Source organism: Terrapene carolina, unplaced genomic scaffold (assembly GCF_002925995.2).
Source record: "Terrapene carolina triunguis isolate 2854851 unplaced genomic scaffold, T_m_triunguis-2.0 Scaffold68, whole genome shotgun sequence".
Classification (NCBI taxonomy): domain Eukaryota; kingdom Metazoa; phylum Chordata; order Testudines; family Emydidae; genus Terrapene; species Terrapene triunguis.
In genome coordinates this window covers 27,304,937-27,325,905 of record NW_020664419.1, presented here as the reverse complement: position 1 = coordinate 27,325,905, position 20,969 = coordinate 27,304,937, and positions in this window count along the sequence as shown.

Here is a 20,969-nt window from a genome sequence, read left to right as displayed (position 1 = left end):
TTGTAGCCGGCATTGCAAGATATTTACCTGCCAGATGCGCTAAAGATTCATATGTTCCTTCATGATTCAACCACCATTCCAGAGGGCATGCGTCCATGCTGATGACAAGTTCTGCTCAATAACAGTTCAAAGCAGTGCAGATTGATGTGTGCTCATTTTCATCATCTGAGTCAGATGCCACCAACGGAAGACTGATTTTTTTTGGTGGTTCTGGTTTTGTAGTTTCCACATCAGAGTGTTGCTCTTTTAAGACTTCTGAAAGCATGCTCCACACCTCGTCCCTGTCCAATTTTGGAAGGAACTTCAGATTCTTAAACATTGGGTTGAGCGCTGTAGCTATCTTTAGAAATCTCACATTGATACCTTCTTTGCGTTTTGTCAAATCTGCAGTGAAAGTGTTCTTAAAATGAACATGTGCTGAGTCATCATCTGAGACTACTATACTATGAAATATATGACAGACTGTGGGTAAAACTTATCTATGCATATGAGACATACAATTCTCCCCCAAGGAGTTCAGTGACAAATTTAATTAACGGCTTATTTTTTAATGAGCACAATCAGCATGGAAGCATGTCCTCTGGAATGGTGGCCGAAGCATGAAGGGGCATATGAATGTTTAGCATATCTGGCAAGTAAATACCTTGCAACGCCAGCTACAAAAGTGCTATGTGGATGCCTCTTCTCACTTTCTGGTGACATTATAAATAAGAAGCGGAAGCATTATCTCCCATAAATGTAAACAAACTTGTTTGTCTTAGCCATTGGCTGAAGAAGAAGTAGTACTGAGAGGACTTGTAGGCTCTAAAGTTTTACATTTACATTGTTTTAGTTTTGAGTTCAGTTATGTAACAAAAAACTACATTTGTAAGTTGCACTTACAGTACTTGTATGTGGTGAATTGAAAAATACGATTTCTTTTGTTTATCATTTTTACAGTGCAAATATTTGTAATAAAAATAATATAAAGTGAGTACTGTACACTTTGTATTCTGTTTTGTAATTGAAATCAATATATTTGAAAATGTAGAAAAACATCCAAAATATTTAATACATTTCAACTGGTATTCTATTGTTTAACAGTGCGATTAAAACTGCGATCAATCGTGATTAATTTCTTTGAGTTAATCGTGTGAGTCAACTGTGATTAATCAAGAACCCTAATTATTATATTATTATATTGCTTTGGAGATATTGTAATTTAACTGGTGTATAATTAAAAAATTCAAGCCTGGAGTTTTAGGTTTCAGTATTTGCTATGGCTTCTTTATGAATAATTTTACTTACTATATATTATATTTGACTAGGAGTTTTTTTTTTCATTTGTATGCAAATATTATTACATGCAATATTTTGTTCTAATGTAGGCCTGACATAAACAAGTCCTCTTATTACTTCATAAACACATATGCATTGGGCGACAAATTATCCCTCATTTTTTTTTTCAATTTTTGGAGGCATCTATTGCAGTTTACATATGAATATAAATTTACAAATGCTCCTAGGCAGCAGTATTCTGTTTTATGATTCCAGAGGCTGTTGTAAGCTTCGGTGATGATGGGATGAGAAATACAGACAGAAACAGAATGGATGCCAAGACCTCCCTGCCAGATATGACAGGCAATGTATGCTTTGCAATGTAACGCTACATATTTTAGCCTGTCACTTTGCTAAAAAAAATTTCCTCCAAGGCATTTTTTTCTCATTTTAATGGAATATTGAAATTCGAAATGAAATGCATACCTGCTTAATCTTAATACATTTGGATTTTCATAATAAACAGAAGAAGGATGTGTTTGTTTTAATCATGCAAGAGCTTTTGCTTTGTGACTATTTCTTTCATTTTATGAATTAAGACAAAGGTTGCCTACTTGATTAGAATGATTACATTCCCTGCAAAGCACAGCAAATCAACCTTTTTGGCTCCAGGACAAGGGAGAAGTTTGGATGTGTCATATCACTGATTGAAACTATTGCCCACAGGTCAACCCTTGCTAATGGAATTATATTGAGGGTAGGAGGGAGTTGCTGTCCAACAATCCTATCCAGTTCCCATAAGGTGATAAACTGTACATTCATACAGACAACTGCACACTTTAAAAAGTTTTTCTGCGTGTAATATAGTAAAATATAACGGTGCTGTGTTTCTAGTCCATTGAGCAATAATTATGTCACAAGAGAATGTGGTGCAGGGCCCAGTGGTCAGAACACAGGAACTGGAGCCAGGCATTCATGCTTTCTAATCCCAGTTTGCACACTAAAGCAAGTTATTTAACCTTTCAGCCTCAATTTCCCAATAGTAAATCGAGGACAGTACATATTTAACTAACTAACAGGTGTGTTGTGAGGGTTTTTTTCCCAATATTATTCTAGCCAATTAGATTTTCATAGAAGGGGAACTGGAAATATTTTTATGTTAAATATTTTGCCCAGTTTACAATTGACCTCCAGCAGCTCTTTTGATACTGCTTTGAAGCCTAATATAAATCAGATCACATCTAGCAATCACTACCTATGAGATTGCATTAAGAATGTGTCCATCTCTGTGTTTCTATTACATAATAGATAATAGAACTTAATATTTTGTTTGAAAAATACCTTCTACAAGACCTCCTACAATAATTTCCCCATTAAAAGACTACTTTAAGCTCCTAATTTGGCCTGCAAAAATCTAATAAATACCTGCTGTTTTTAATAATAATAATAGACAAGTCTTCTGTTAAAAGAAAAAAAACCCGTTTCAGTGGTTTACATAGATAGTGATGCACTCCAGGGCATGGGTGTATTAGTGAATATGGGCCTGCAGCTGTAGACCAAAGTCAATAGTAAAACTCTCCTTTATGTTAATGTTCCCTGACTCAGCCATACATGCAGACCTTGGGTGTTTTTAGGGACCAAGACATCTTCAACCCACCCAAGAAAAATGCATGTTGGAAATTAGATAGTGACTGCATGCCCTAGAGTGTGACAGTACCTTATAAACTGGCGGTTTAATTCCCTCCCCTCGCATATATTACAGGCATGCTGACAGGAAAAGTATAATCCAAAAGGTTGGTTTTGTAAATATAAGATGTAACAAGATTGAAGAACAATAGAACTATGATTTTTTTATTCCAATGGAATAATTTCATTTAACAAGTAAACATTCATTGGCCCACTCTTGGCCCCCAATGGAAGGGGTGCTCTCAGGACAAGGGGGTGTGGCCGAGGGATCTCTGAGATTCAGCTGTCCCAAAATGCTGGGATGGCTGACTAGAGCGGTGGCCACCTAGATGCGTTAAAGCAACTGATCCCAGGATTTAGGATAGCTAAAGTGTCTTAGTAACTTGCTTCTGCACCAAACCCAACTCTGCCAGAAGCAAGACTTGATACTGTATGTGAGTGTGTTAAGGTTCTGCTTGTGTATGATTTAGAAACATTAGGTTATATTCAGCTAGTCTAGATTTCTTTTTGTTTTTAATACCATTATGCTTGTCTTCCCTCAAATTATTTGTGACTCACTTGTTGCATTTTGTTTCTCTTTTGATTGCAACTTATTTGAGGCTGGGACTATTGTATTTCTATATGTTTGTGGAGTGACTAGCACAATGGGACACCATGGGGATTATTGCAATATAAATAATTAGTAACATTAACATCTTTTTCTTATCCCAAAGCATCTTTACAGACATGGGGAGCAGGATAGCATTGCCATTCATTCCTATATATGGCCTGTTCCTCTATTAAGTCCAGCCTAGTCCCTGTGTACGATGTCCTACCATGTAGTTGCGGGTTGGCCTCTAGGTCCAACTGACTTTGATTAGGTTTGCATTATTTTCTTTGGCATCCTAAGATCTATTTGTCTTCTACGGTGTCCCACTATCATAATCTTTTTGATTGCAGCCAATCCCATACCTTAACTTGGCACCCTACTCTCCTAACTTCATTTATTTTACAGTCATTCCACTTTACACTGCCATCTTCCAAGGAACTCTCATATCTATTGCCTCCAGCCTTCTGATGTCTGCTTCATTTAATTCAGCTGCTTCCAGACCATACATTGGTTTGATGAATTTTCATTTTGGTACCAAACATAAATGTTTTTATCTTTTCATAATTCCAAGTAATGTATGCTGTCCCCCTTTTTAATCACTACACTGGTATTTGATATCTCTACACTGACAAACTTTAGTTCTTACTGAATCAGATATGCTCCCCTTGCTTCCCTCCCCTGAGTAGTTAGGGTCAGCTTGAATATGATGACGTTTGAGCTGCAAATAATTCTGAATGCAACATCTGTTTCTTTGTCTGGGAACTGCCCCAGGGCTGGGGATGTCTCTTTAAAATTAATTCTTCTGCCTGCTTTGAGTTCAGACCTTCCTTCTCCCCTTTATCTTTCACTCCCTCATGTTTTTAGAGTCATCTGAGCTAAGCCAGAGTTGCCTGTGTGTCCCACTGGCATCCTGTCCTCCTCAAAGCACTGTTACTTCCACTGTCTTGGCAGCTGAGACGTGGAAAGGAAGTGAGAGCATTTGAAAATGATGTGGCTACACTGCATAGGCTGTCAGAATAACTAGCATTTTTTTAAAACCCTACTCTTCTGGAGTGCAGTATGTCAGCAGGGGAGGACACTACATTTGGGTCATGCTATCTTATGCATGATCACTAGTGAATATAGTTTCCACTATCCATGATACAATCATGGATGAGACCCTCAGTTCTGCATACATAATTGAGACCTGGCTGGATGATTCAGCTGGCCCTTTGTTAGAGCAGCTTTTTCCAGATGGGTATTTGGTGTAGAATGAGCCAAGGGGTGGGTGTTGCTGTATTTGATCTGGCTTCAGTTGTAGGAAGTCCATGTTTTAGAGATGGATTTTGTTTGTGTGTGCACTTTCCATGAGAGCCCTGTGATGGGATTCACATATGAGTTGTTGTAGTGGTACAGTCTATCATATTTCACTTCAGAGTTCCCATCTGAAGTAGAGGTCTTGTCTGCTTTGGCTTATTGTCTTGGGTGACTTCAGCATCCATGCTGATAGCTTTGGTGTATTGGCTTTTGACCTCATGACTGCCAAATAATTGCATACTAAGCTGCATTTTGCTGGAACAATACACTGTTCCTGAAAAATTTACTGGGTATATCAATGGTATAATTCAGTGTCCAGCCTGCAGGGGCAGGCAACCCAAGTGACCACCTGGGCGGGGGGGGCAGGCTTGGGGGGCACCAGGCTCAGAGAGTCCTGTTTTTATTGTTAGCAACAAAAGGGAAAATAGAATGTCTGAAGTAATTCAGGTATTCCGTATGTAGATTCCTTTTTCACTAACGTCCTAGAATATTTTGGACCTTTGTAGAATCTCATGGAACCTTCCAGACTTTCTGAGAACTACATTTTCCTTGAACCTCCTAGAACAGGGATCGGCAACCTTTGACACATGGCTTGCCAGGGTAAGCACTCTGGCGGGCTGGTTCGTTTACCTGCCGCCTCTGCAGGTTCGGCCGATTGCGGCTCCCACTGGCCACAGTTCGCTGTTCCAGGCCAATGGGGGCGGCGGGAAGTGGCGCGGGCTGAGAGATGTGCTGGCCACCGTTTCCCGCCATCCCCTGGAACAGCGAACTCTGGCCAGTGGGAGCCGCGATCGGCCGATCCTGTGGACACAGCAGGTAAACAAACTGGCCCGGCCCACCAGGGTGCTTACCCTGGTGAGATGCATGCTAAAGGTTGCCGATCCCTGTCCTAGAATGTTTTCAGCCATGCCCTCATGGGTATTTAAGAGGTGCGTCATCACCAGTCAGTCAGTGAGATATAAGAATAAAGTGAGAGCCCAGTTGTGATATTGAGAACCTTGTTTTACTGTGTAATTGTGAAAGTGTACTTGTGTTTTAAGACTTGAAGAGTGTAAGTAGTAACTAATAGAGGTCTATTTAATGAGATGTCAGAAATATCTATCAAACCCCTATCTACGCAACAATATAAAAGAAATATTGTTACTTCTTTTGCCATGCTTAACACGTAATGTTTGATAACTTTCTAAGATTGTGGAACATAGACTTTTGTTTTCCCTAATACTATGTATCCGTTTCTCCCCTTAGAAAATAAAATATGTCCTCGACGAAACCTTCAGGAGTTCAATATAGGAACAGGAAGCAAAAAGCTCAGATGAAATCTAGTTTGCAGCAAGGCAAAAATTTGATGGGAAAAATATCTGAAACAGAACAACATAGAGCAGGCTTTAGGCATTAGCGATGGTCCCAGTGCAATAGAAATTGAGGAGTGAAGCATAAATTATGGAAGTCCTATTATTAAGGAATTAGCAGATTTACCTGAAGATAAGGAGTGAAATGTGAGGAAAGTGATGGAGAATCAAACAGTTTTCCTGGTGGTGTAAAGGAGAGTAATGACAAAGAAAAATCTGGTTACATGAAAAGGAGAGAAATGATAGAGAAGAATCAGCCTCACATGATGACAGAAACAGTAGTGAGAAAAATTGCACACCACAAACCGATACATCAGATCCTGCTTTATGGACGGTGATCCTAAACTCTGCCGATACTGATCGTACAATTTTGAATGGGCTGGACAAACTCAAAGATATGACGTTTCCAGTAAATGAGCAGAAGCAACACTTCTCAAAGTTACACTGTGAAGGAGTGATTGAGAATGGTGTGAAACTGAATTGGCTTTGGCTAGTTTACTTGAAATCAACTGACAAAGTGTTCTGTTTTTCTTGCAAAATATTTAACAAGAATCCCAAACTGTTTCTTGTGCTTTCTGAGTACAATTACTGGTATAACTTAGCTTATGCTCTGAAGCAACATGAAAAGTCACCAAGTCATATTACGGCCTACTCCAAATGGATAGAGCTTGATTCCAGGCTCAAGCTGAATAAATGCAGAGATGTAGAAAACCAGCACATTAATAATGTAGAAACCCAGCACTGGAGGAACGTGCTCGAGTTTCTGATCTCAACTACCCTCTTCCTTGCAAAGAATAATTTGGCTTTCCGAAGCTCATCGGATACGTTTTTCACTGAACATAACAGTAATTTCCTCAGTCTGGTAGAGCTCCTTGGGAAATATGACAATGTCATGTGTTCGGGTAGTTCATAAAAAAGCTGTGGACCATTAATGGACTCACTCCTGACATTAGTCACAGTGAAAAGACGTCATTTACAGTAAGATTGGTTGTTGAAGAGGATGACTATATCCAAATAAAGGAACATTTTATCTGTTTCTTGTCTGTGGACAACTCTACTGGAAATTGCCTAACAGAACTATTTATGAAAGGTTTTGTATGAGAATAATATAAAGCTTCAGGACTGCTGCAGCCAAGTCTATGACAATGGAGCGAGGGAAGGGAAGAAACAGTGGTGTTCAAGAAAGGATTGATGAGCTGAATCCAAGAGCTTTCTTTGTGCCTTGTGGCTGCCATTCCCTCAACCTGGTTGTGTCAGATGCAGCATCATCTTCTTTAGATTTTTGGAGTACTGCAAAGATATAAGTCTGTTTTCAGCATCCACTATCAGGTGAAAGATCCTCATAGACAATGTTACAAACCTGAACATGAAGCCACTAAGTGACACTCGCTAGGAGTGCTGCATTGACAGCATAAGGCCAGTGAGGTACCAAATGACTGAGGTTTAGGATGCGCTGATGGAACTGGCGCAGTCAAGTTAAGCCGAGGCCGGAATCTGACACGAGGTGCAAAGCCTGGCAAACCAGATCACTGACTTCAAATTTCTGGTATCAGTTGTGGTTGGCACAATATTCTGTTTGAAGTAAACGTTGTAAGCAAGGCATTACAAACTCAGTCGATGGACATCGCGACTGCTACTACTTTGATGAGAAGCTGACTTGATTTTATTGTGGCCTACAGAGACAACCAATTTGAAGATGCCAATACTGCTGCCAAAGAAATGGCGGAAAACTTAGGAATTAAGCCTGTCTTCAAGGAAACTTGTATTAATTGAAAGAAGAGACAGTTTGGTTACAAGGGTAGCTCAAGCTGATTAAAACATATTTTGATTGATGATGGCTGATGAGATACTGATATTGCTTGCTATTTTATTGCTTGAAAATGCCATTGGCCAGTCTTTGGACCTCTCAGGCACTGTGCTTAGTTTCTAAAGGACCCCTAGTCTTAACATTCTAAGGCTGTCACCTACTGTAACAGTATTCAATATTGGTCTATGCAATGTTGGTGCACAGTTCAATTTCTTGATGTTAGTCCATTTCAGTTATTCTTAAAAATAAAAAGTTTCTGTAAGCTTAGAGGAAACTTTTTTTTATTTGCTTATCTATGGCATGAATAAATACAGATGTACAGATCCTACTGTGCAAATTTATCGTCTAATATGACAGGGATAAATCATGAATGTAAATTATGCATCAAAGTCATGTAATGGGCTACAAATGCAATAAAAAATTAAGGGGTGGCGCTGAAGACGGCCCTCACCTAGGGTGCCATTTAGTCTAGAGCCAGCCCTGCCAGTGTGTGTAAGCAGAGGTGAAATTGGAGACCTTCCAGGTGTAGGAAATTTCTTCCTACAAGCCTTTTCTTTGAATTATCAGGTATCTCTCCTCGATACATTTACTCCCTGACAATTGTAGAATACTATACCAGCATGGAATAGCTGTACAGTTATATAGTCTTTTGCTGTCTCAAAAGATGCTGAAATATATAGTAAAGTAGGCAGTTTGGCATTATTTGGAACTTGGAGTCCTTTGACCTAGATGACTTATGAAAGCTACATTCTATTTATTGACACAAAAATCCCCATCCTGCATTCCTTTTGAATCAATGAGAGTTTCATTCAGTGCAGGATCAGGCCTACAGTGTGTACAGTGACTGAAGTAGTTTGACATTTTTGGGGGTCAGTTTTTTAGATATTGGCCTCTAGTTTCAGGGATGTCAATCTCCAGTTGCAAGCACAAAATTGTGCTCAGTTATTTGTATCTGCCAAACTCGGGGCCAAGTTCAGGCTGGGCTGAAAATATGGCCTTGTGTGTACCAGCTGTTTCACAGCTGTTCTGTAATGTGGGACGCCACAAACATATACAGTAGCATATCCTGCACATCAAATATTGAATCTGGATTTTTTTAAAAGGCTTGATAGTTTTATGACTAGTAACAACACTCAGAATTTTGAGTGGCATCATAAAATTAATCAGATCTTATGCTTCAAAATATAAACTGTGTCATGAAGGATTTTTTTCTCCTCTATGGACAGAATTTCAAAGTTGGCTAGGCTTATTATTATCATTGTCAGATTATTATTATTAATTATTATTATTATTATCAGAAGCAAGAGTAATGACAGTGGACTTGATAGTTGAATGGTCTGGTGTAGCAAAGCATATCCTACGGGTCAGGTTCTTATCTCAGTTAAATCTTTGGTGTTACTACAGATTTGGACTAGTTGAACTGAAATCAGAATCTGGACTTACAGTCCTAAATACTGCAACCCCTCCAATATTACATTTAAGACTTCAATTTTACTGTAATATTAATCTGTATAAGAGCCTGAGAAAAAAAGTTGAAGATTTACCAATAATTGTGGGTTTGAGACAAACCGTCCCCAAATTTCAATATGTTTTTCTCCTATGTTCACATACCATATCCCTGTTTATCATCTAATTGCTGATCCTTATAAGTTTCACCCAGTTCCATAGCAGCTAGCTATGGTGGAAGATTAAAAGTATCTTGGCAGGAGAAAGAGGAGGATAAGATCTAGTGTTTATTGCACTATTATAGGTAACGATTACTGTATAATTACTGCATCGTTACTGCAAAATAAGGGGTTTCATTTCACAATCATTTTGCAATTTACTTCTGTTAACACCATAAAAATGTTCACTGAAAATCTTCCTACATGTGAAGTAAAGCATATTTGAAACTAAAATAGCTTAATTGTTCCTGGTTTTATTCCAAAATAGCCAAAGATATAATTTAAATTATGAAATAATTGCCTACACCTGCAATCCTTGTTCATGTGAGAACTCCTTATGGCTGTAATTTTCAAAAGCCCCTAAGGGAGAGAGGGACCCAAATCCCATTCAATTTTAATGGGATCAGTCCCTAACTGCAATTGGCCCCCTATCCTGCAAAGGCTTATTGATATGTGTGCTTAACTTTGCTCACTGTGAAAAAATTAAGCAGGTGCTTAGGTCTTGATAGGAGCAGGAGCCTAACCTCTTTGGAAAAATCTCACCTTCATGAGTAATTACACTCAAATCCTAACAGGCTGTGACATTTCACTTTTAAAAAGTTTGTGATATCTGTGCAAAAAACCCTCATAGAATTTAAATTCTAAATTTTTGAAGGGGTGTATTTTTCTCCCAGTTCTCATCAAAAACAGTCAAATTGTTGGATTTTTTAAAAATGTGATAATACTCTCTCTGAGACAGAAAATGTAATCTCTGACAGAATTTATCTCATACAGAATTTTTAACGGCCAGATTATATATTCTGGAAAAGGTAGAAATGTTAATACACCAGTTTTCTAAGGCAAGTCCTGAAACAAAAAACCGAACTCTTGCTGCAAAAACATTGTGATGCAAGAAGTCAGATGTTTCAGTCACTAATTGCTGGTGAAATTACTCTGGAAACTTTCATGAAGTTCCCATTGGCAGAGATACCAATTTTGTATATAGAAGCAGAATGTTGCTGTGCAGGAGGTCTGGCTTTCTGAGACATCTAACAATTTAGTTGCGATATCATTAGTGAGAAAACACTGTTTTAAATGTCAGCAAAATATATATAATGAAGCCATTATGTAAAACTAAAGCAAAACACATAGGATGCTTATTTAAAAGCATTCAGGTAAGTATTCACTGTAATTTTAGGACAAGAACGTTTTCAAAATCTATTTGCAGGGACTTAACATATTTCGATGTTAAGATTTCAAGTGGTATCTTTACACGTTGACCATGAAGATCATGTGTATTCAGAAAGACCAAAACACGGGTGAGTTAGAGAAAAGCAGTTACATAGACTCATGGTGCAATTATAACAGACCCCAGCAGTGCTGCTGTGGCTGAGTTTGACTTGTGCTTCCCATTAAAAAAAAAAGAAATTTTATTTTTTGAGAGCCTTATAAATCAGCCATTTTAATTAACCTGTGTATTAAACCTGGTATACAAATTCTCAGCCTGGGAGCAAATTATTATTAAGCAAGTAGGCCTGCTGCTGTTGAGTTAAAATCCATGGCATTCCGTACTTTCTGTGGCTTTGAGTGGCACGGAAGGCTATGAATCATTATAGATGAATAGAGACCTTACTGGGGACCCACATGGATTTGACAGACTGCAACAACTTGTTAATCTGCCAACTGCAAGAATCCTCCAGAGCTGTTTGAAACAAAGTATACAAGATGTGTTTTTAAAAATGCTGTAATTAAGTATTTAGACAATCACCTACATTTACTCTGAAGGAGCGATTAGAGTCTATTGTGTTAGCTCTTATGCATTCTCCATTATGTTTTCCCCCCACCACCTTTTTTCACGTTCCCTAAAGGCCGGATCCTAAATGGGGCTTAGCAGCCACTGCTCCCATTGACATCAGTGGGAGTTGCAGGTGCTCAGCACACGCCAAAGGATGTTGAATTACAAAGACTATGTTTAAGTAACATTAAAGCCACAAAGAGCTCAATCCTGGGAGGTGCTGAGTATCCTCCTCTTCTACTTGGAATCCCACTTTGGAGTTGAGGGCACTCATTTCCTCATATCACTAGACCCCAGTTCAGGAAAATCTATACATATATAATTAAAGCTTAAACTGTATAATCAACTGCTGTTCATTTAAACTGTACTGAACACCAGCACTGACTTGTACTGGTTGCACAGAGTCAATGAAGAATAAAACCACAAGGATTTTTCATCCAACCTCTTTGGAGAACTCTGTAGCTGAAACCTGAAATTCAAGGCACTCTATCTTCTCCCTCTAATGTGTGGGGATTTACAAACAATATCATTAGTGTCATAAAGATTTCCACCAGTAGCTAATATGGATCATGCTGAGAATGCCACATTCAGGGCAGATTGCAAGAAACAGGGTGGACACTCCCCCTGCCCCCCCCCCCAAACCTGGTGGTTTATATTACAATAGATTCACCAAACCAGTAACAAAATTTGCTTCTGTAGCACCACACTGGTTAACAAGAAGGCAAAACACAGTCCCCGCTAGGCATTCCAGCCCCTGGTTCCCATCCAGACAAATTTGTTTAATATAGTGAGAGGTTACTAAAAACCCAGTTCACCATACATGAGGTTCTACCAATCCGAAAGGATCAGATACTTGCCCCCCCCCTACGTCAATCTATATTTCAAATCTTACCCAAATAGCATGCTGTCAGCCAATCTTTAGTAACTAACTAAAGATTTATTAATAAAAGAAGAGAGTTATTGAATGGTTAAAAGATCATATACATTACAAATGATTGCAAAGTCCTTAGATCAGATTTGTAGCAGTGATGGATGAGTCTGCTGGTGTGCAAAAGTCTCTCTGGAAACTTCCAAAAGATTTTTGTTCAAAAATACTTATTTTGTTAGAAATCCACAGTCCAGAGAACTGGAGCAGGAATGAGGCAAAATGGAGATGTTTCAGCTGCAATTTATACCCTCTCCCATGTGCATGGAAAGTTATTGTCCCAAACAATTTCCATAGCCCATGTGCATGGAAAGTTACCGGCAAAGATGGAGTCTAAGGTTACATGTCCACATCATATGTCCTTACATGTTTTGCTGAATCATAGAGGTAGCCATTGGCCCCACGCTGTCTGAGACATCTTCAGGAAGAGCTCATTGAAGAGCTGAGTCCCCTGAATAGCCCATCAACACCCAGATGGCCCATCAAAACAGGGCTGGATGTAAATCTATCTTGTGAGTATCACCCAACAACAAAACATATACATACATTGAGATACAAATACATAGCAAATGTTCATAACTTCAGATACAAATATAATACATGTATATGAACAGGATTATCATATTTAGCAGATTACAACTTTTTTATTGATACCTTACCTGACATACTTTGTATCAGATTTATTGCAGTCTTGCAACAGTGGTAGCAATGATATAAATGGTCAGCTTCCTTTGTCATACAGAATCACACCATGTATATTAATCCTCATGCACTGTGATAAGATTACACCCTTTAGTCATGGATTCATCCCTGACGAGTACTTTGCACAGTCATTTGGTCTCCATTGGTGTTACATATACCAAAAATTGGACTCATTAAAAAGAAGGTTAGAATGGCTTTGGCACTTAGCTACCATAGAGATGGGAGTCTCACAAGTACATAAAATGGGTAAATTTGAAAGTTTTTACACAATGAGAATATTGTAAATTGGGTGTTTGTGGAGGCCTCTTTGCTCCCACTCTGCACATGCAGGCTTCTGGGGTATGTACATGTGAATGTTTGTTTGGGGAAGAGGGGACAAGGCCAGAATGTTATGGATATCAATTAGGATCCTAGCATGACTCAGGGTGTGGAGTATTGTGCTGTGTGGGTGGAGAAGCCAATGCCAGCATGGCTCTGAAGGGAACCATGCTGCCATGGGGATGTCATACCTCAACAGGCAGGGGCAGTACAGCTATTAGTCTTTCACAATGAAGCCTTGTAAGCTTGACATGGTATGGCTCCCAGTTGGGTAGGCCTGGTAAGATAATGGAAAGTGAACTCCTGTATTGATATTTATGTGATTTTGGGGTTCCTCATTTTTTGTGGGTGTATGCCACACTTGAGATTTGTTAAAGGGGCCTGATTCCTCAGAGGGTGGAAGCTCTGCACTTTCTGAAGATAAGTCCCCTTTAAAATACCTACAAACTGAAACACCCAAAATCATTAGTCACTTTTGCAAATCTAGACCTTTGAGTTTAAATTGTAACCAGGGAGTCAGTGAACTAACAATGCATATTGAACACTTGAGTTTTAGGAAGCTGAATGAAAACCAGCAAATAGTTTGTTCCTTTATCAGGTGCAGCGCTCCTTCAAACTCACTTGTTCTATGATGCTTCCCAGCTGCAATAGCCACTTTCCAGCCTGTTCCTGGATCCTATTTTGTTAAATTGTTTTGTGCTGAACAAGCCTTGTGCATTTAGAGTAGTCTAGAGTATCCAAACAGTGCCTGTGCTGTAGAACCATCTACAGTTGTGGTGCTATCTAAAAATAACATGAATAAAGACAAGTGACCTGATTTGGGAGAGTGCTGGACACTTGTAGTGTCCATTGAAATGAGTGAGAGTTGCAGGCTTTAAAAATCAGTCTAAAGAGCCATGAAATGTGTGTTGTGCATATGCACAAGGCAATGGGCTTTTTAAAATAGTCAATATGCAATTAACTTTTAAACTCTGTTTTCCTTTATTAGGGCCATGAAAAGCCTATTTGTTTTACATCTTCTGTGCTGATAGTCTCTATTGTGGCAATTCATATCAGTTATGATAAATCCCAGCAGGTTATGTTATCCAGATTTGTTTAAAATAATTGTCCTTTTACTTGTTTTAACAAAAAATGAGAATACTTCTAAACACATTTTCAGAACTGAAAAATTAATTAAACGTTAAAAGGAAATGTGGGACTTTTTTAGGAGACTATGATTTTGCAGCATGCTGACTAGAAGGGAGGAAATGTCGGTGTGTGGGCTGTAAATGAAGAAAGTTATCATAAAATCAATGCTGCAAATAGAAATAAAGTTGGCGTAGCACCCCAGGAGTAAATGGTTACTGCCTCTTTAAGAATATCACAATACTGGGCCAGGGAGGCAGGTATGCCTAGAGCTCGAGGGAAATTGAAGAGAGAACAGGAGTATTTGTGGCACCTTAGAGACTAACAAATTTATTTGAGCATAAGCTTTCATTGGCTACAGCCCACTTCATCAGATACATAGAATGGAACATATAGTAAGAAGAGATATATATACACATACAGAGAACATGAAAAGGTGGAAGTTGCTATACCAACTCTAAGAGGCTAATTAATTAAGATGAACTGTTGTCAGCAGGAGAAAAACAACTTTTGTAGTGATAATCAAGATGGCCCATTACAGACAGTTGACAAGAAGGTGTGAGGATACTTAACATGGGGAAATAGATTCAATTTGTGTAATGACCCAGCCACTCCCAGTCTCTATTCAAGCCCATGTTAATGGTATCTAGTTTGCAAATTAATTCTAGTTCAGCAGTTTCTTGTTGGAGTCTGTTTTTGAAGCTTTTCTGTTGCAAAATTGCCACCTTTAAGTCTGTTACTGAATGACCAGAGAGGTTGAAGTGTTCTCCTACCGGTTTTTGAATGTTATGTTTCCTGATGTCAGATTTGTGTCCATTTATTCTTTTGCGTAGAGACTGTCCGGTTTGGCCAATGTCCATGGCAGAGGGGCATTGCTGGCACATGATGGCATATATCACATTGGTAGATATATGCCATCATGTGCCAGCAACTGGATAGTCTCTACACACCTTCTTGTCAACTGTCTGGAATGGGCCATCTTGATTATCACTACAAAAGTTTTTTTTCTCCTGCTGATAATAGCTCATCTTAATTAATTAGCCTCTTAGAGTTGGTATGGCATCTTCCACCTTTTCATGTTCTCTGTATGTATATATATCTTCTTACTATATGTTCCATTCTATGCATCTGATGAAGTGGGCTGTAGCCCACGAAAGCTTATGCTCAAATATATCTGTTAGTCTCTAAGGTGCCACAAGTACTCCTGTTCTTTTTGCAGATACAGACTAACACGGCTGCTACTCTGAAACCTGAAGAGAGAATGTAAGGGATAAGCAAAGGAGCAGGGCTGTGATCTATGATTTGGGGAAATGTGAGACATTTTTGCTGATATCCAACAGGAAATAGAGAATCAGGAGGAAATACTGTGCACTAGCTACATTCCCCAGAAGAGCAAAGCAAATGAACAAGTGAGAGACAAAGAAGTTGATGTCTTCTGAAGAGAGGAAGCAGTTTACCACACAGACTAGTGAAATGGTGTCAAATCCCACAAACGGTTAACAGTTTATCCAATTTTGTGAGAACTGCAGCACTGAAGTACCCACAGTAAGCCTGCAACCACACATGGAAGTGTCATCAAAATTACACAGCAAAATTCAAATACTAATATTCATTTAAACCAAGACTGTAGTAAGTGTTACATAATGTATATTGTACTGCTCTGGAATATAAACTACTGGAAACACAAAACAATAAAAGCTAGAAAAGTCAAAGTTAACACTCCCACTCTGTCCTTAACTTACTCTCTGCTTAAATAAGCACAATATCATTACCACTAGAAGTGCCGTGGGCAAATTCAATCAATCCAAGTCACAGAAGGTGTTTGCAACAATCTAATCAGTCCAAGAGTTTTCCTGAAAGAGAATGTTTCCATTCCTTATTTTAAAATTTAAATCTGTTCCTTTGTTTTAAAAAACCCTCACTCTCACCTTTACCTTATAAAACCTGAAAGGGGCAGGAACCAGACGAAAATGTATTAAGTGAAATACAGGCAAATAAAGCAAGTGGGTATGTGAGCTTGACAGCAAAAGTCACTATACAGAGAAACAGATGAAGATGGGTATGCACTAGCAGACAATAGCTCACAGTTTGTTAGGCTGAGATATGTACTCTGTGTAAAAGGTGTGAATCAAATAAAAGAAAATAGAAATTCAATTTCTGCTTGAAGTGGCTAGAGATTTTTAGTTGGGAGTCTTCAAAGAGGGATTTTTTTCAACTTGTGTATCATTAATCTTTGAGCTGCCATTCAGTTTCTAGATGACAGCTTTGGAAATTGGAGTCTAATGGGAAGAGCTAAGATTAGGCATTTTTCATAGTCACAGAGACACTTAAGGAAATACATTTCCATAAGGATATGCAATAATGTAAGACATACCTAATAGATTAACTGGGCACAGAAAAATGGAAAAAGTGCTTATTGGGTAAAGTGAAGGTTAGAGCTGAGGAAAGGGAACTGTTAGATCAAAACAAAGGATGGAATTGCAAGGGCTGGTTTTAACAAAGACTTGTCGAATCTTCATTCACAATGTATTCTTTGTTATTAGAGCTGGTCTTCTCTCTGAAAGAAAAATTAGACAGATTTTGGACCGGTTTTGGAAAATCACCCCTGAATACAGGGCTAGAGAGTGCTCACTGAATCTGTAAAGTCACACTTATCAGTCTTCATAAGCATCCATCCACCAAAAGCCCTTCACCTTCAAAAGCTGTATGTGGCTGTTGCCTTGTGGAGGAGGTATCTGATATGTGTTTAGGGAGACAGACAACAGGTCCATTCCCCTCCTTCATGGAACAGTTCCTTGTCTTTCTCCCTAGGGATCAGGGACAATGTAGCGTTTCCTAATTTTCTGTCCCCTGAGTGAACATGGGGTTTCCTTTCTTTACTGGTACCCTAAGACAGGACCTTCCTCTTTCCCACTTGTGAAGAGAAATTGAAAAGATTGGGAATGTTCACTGTGTGAGAGAAGGAATGAATGAGAGGGGACATGATAAATTTATGCTGAGATGGAAGGATGGTCCAGTTGTTAGGCTACTAACCTACCCTTCAAGAGATTAGGGTTCAATTTCTTACTCTGCACACACTTCCTGTGTGACCTTAAGCAAGTGATTTAGCCTCAGTTCCCCATCTGTAACATAAGGGTAATAATACTTTCAGATCTCCTGGGTGTCTGAAGATAAATGTATTAAGGATTGTGAGGTGCTTGGATAATGTGGGAATCATATGAGTAGCTTGTCTAGATACCAAATAAACAATGGTGTAGATCAGGAAGTTCTAGAAACCCTTTCCCATAAAGCAAAAACAAAGGAACATTCATTGACCTTAACAAGCGAGGAATTCACAACTAATAGAAAGAAATACTTCTGTGGAACACATTGCCACAGGATACCATAGAGACCAAGAGCTAATTGCAGCTATGTGCCCTAGCTATTGTCTATTCTGGTGAGGGTCAGGTTGTCCTGTTGGAGCTCTTCCACTTTCATTAAATATGAATTAGGCCAGAAAGGAAAGGACTGACTCTATATCCTGGTTGTTAGGACATTCACCTGGAATGTGAGAGACCCAAAGCTTATTTAAATAGTGTATTAGTCTGTGCAGAGATATGTAAATTGTAATGTGCACTAAGGATATGTCTACACTTCCCCTGGGCCACCCCAAGCACCTGCTTGCTGTGCTGGTGCCTGGAGCCGGCCCTGGTAGACAAGCCCTCAGGTTCAAATCCCTTGGTATTTAATTATTTATACCCAGTAGAATAATTCCAGTGGGCGATATTGAAACCTGCTCACTCCTAAATAGCCAATACTCTGGTGGTTAGGGCACACTCCTAGGATGTGGGAGATGTGTGTTCTCTGCCTGATTCAGAATAGAAACTTAAACCTGTTTCTTTCATGTTTCCTGCATCCCAGGCCACGCCCCTAACCACCAAGCAACTGCCTGTTCCGGGGTCTCTCTCTTACCCCCTGTGAAAAGTTTTGAAAAGTCTTTGGGTTTTGTCCTGCTGCAGAATGGGAAAAAATTCAAAATTGTGAAAATTATAATGGGATGGGAAGAAACTGTTTCCCACCCAGTTCTAATTATAATAACCTTGACATTCTGTAAGAAAAGATAAACTGGATGTTCTTAAATGACCTTTGCAGGACTTGAACATTCATATTCATTGGTGCTCTTTTCCTAAATTTGTTTAGAATGAGCCAGATATTTCACTATCATACTGGAAAGGAATATGTAGTGAGGTCCTCCAGGGGTCAGCCCTGGGTCTGGTAATATTTAATATTTTCATTAATGACTTGGATAATGGAGTGGAGTTTATTCTTATAAAACTTGCAGGTGACATCCACCTGGGAGGAGTTGTAAGCACTTTGGAGGATAGGATTAGAATTTTAAATGACCTTGACAAATTAGAAAATTGCTCTGATTTCAACAAGATGAAATTCAATAGAGGTAAGTGCAAAGTACTTCACTTAGGAAGGAAAGTCATATTCAAAACTACAACATGGGGAATAACTGGCTAGGTGGTAGTACTGATGAAAAAGATCTGTGGTTTAATGTGGGTTACTGTAATGAGGTGGTGTGGCCTCTTTGTGGTACAGAGGTGGTTAATTCACCCTGTTGGATGCAGTTAGCCCTGCCCCTTTGCCTCACCGGAAGTATGGGGGTGGGGACAGAAGTATAAGGGCTGGGCCCTACAGTTCAGTTGGGGGCAGACCAGTGAATGAGACAGACATCCTTTCTAGGGAGCCAAACCACCTGCAGAACCCTCGACTGGCTGTGGCAGACAATGACAATTCTAAGCCAGCCTGGAGAAAAGGCAAGCCCATGGCCCCAGGAGATGGAGGAACCCAGAGAGGAAGCACAGAAGGAGCCACAGAGGCACAGAGATGGGGAACTGGGCTGCAGAAGCCAGGAAGGGAGTACGCTGAACTAGACCTAGGGAGAGATAGCTCAGTGGTTTGAGCATTGGCCTGCTAAACCCAGGCTTGTGAGTTCAATCCTTGAGGGGGCCATTTATGGATCTGGGGCAAAAATCTGTCTGGGGATTGATCCTGCTTTGAGCAGGGGGTTGGACTAGATGACCTCCTGAGGTCCCTTCCAACCCTATGATTCTATAAACCTTACAATCTTAAATTTAATATGAGTCAACAATCTGATACAATTGCAAAAAAGGCTAGTATTATTCAGGGGTGTAATAACAGGAATGTTGTATGTAAGATATGGGAGTTAATTGTCCTGCTCTACTTGGCACTGATGAGAGCTCAACTGAAATACTGTGTCCAGTCTTGGGTGCCACACTTTAGGAAAGATGTGGACAAATTGGAGATAGTCTAGAAGAAAACAACAAAAATGATAAAACGTCAATCTGTTAAGGGTTGATATCAAAAGGACAGTGATCAGTCATTCTCCATGTCCACTGATCTTAGGACAAGAAGTAAAAGGATTAATCTGCAGCCAGGGAGACTGAAGTTAAATACTAAGAAAGACTTTCTAATGATAAGAGTAGTTAAGCTCTGGAATAGACTTTCAAGGGAGATTGTGGAATCCTCGTCACTGGAGGTTCTTAAGAACAGATTGAACAAACACTTGTCAGCAGGGCCGGTGCAACCCATTAGGTGACCTAGGCGGTCGCCTAGGGTGCTAGCATTTGGGGGGCGGCATTTTGGGTCCTTCGGCGGTGGCCGGATCTTCAGCCGCCCCGGTCGTGGTCGTTGTCGGCATTTAGACGGAGGGAGCTGGGGCAGGAGGGCGCGGGGAGGGCCGCCTGCAGCAAGTGGGGGGGGTGGCATGCAGGGGATCTCCCCGCCCCAGCTCACCTCTGCTCCGCCTCCTCCCCTGAGCACGCCGCCCCGCTCTGCTTCTCTCCCTCCCAGGCTTGGGGCGCCAAACAGCTGATTGGCGCCACAAGCCTGGGAGGCGGGAGAAGTGGAGCGGCGATGGCGTGCTCGGGGAGGAGGTGGAGCAGAGGTGAGCTCATGCGGGGAGCTGCTGCACGGCTCCCCAGGGCGGGGGGGGGCTGCCACGGGGGGGGGGGCCTGGGGGGGGGGGGGGGGTGGAGACCAGCCACAGGGCTCAGGGATGGGGGGGCACAAGGTGGAAGTTTTGCCTAGGGCACGAAACATCCTTGCATCCACCCTGCTTGTCAGGGATTGTCTAGGTTTACTTGGTCCTGCCTCAATGCCACGGTGTGGACTTTGATGTCTTCTTGAGTTCCCTTCCAGCCCTATATTTCTATGATTCTGTGTGATGGCAGCTATACAAGTTTTCTTTTAAAGAGTCTAGAATAGATTCTGTACCCTAATTTAATTCTTTTCAGGCATGCACTTGAAATAGAGCTATGAAATGGTAAAAGCAAAGTATAGTTTACAATTTACAAATGTTAGAGTGATGAGGTGGGTGAGATAATATCTTTTATTAAACTAACTTCTACTGGTGAGAGAGAGAAGTTGTTGAGCCACCCAGAGCTCTTCTTTGGGTCTGGGAAAGGAACT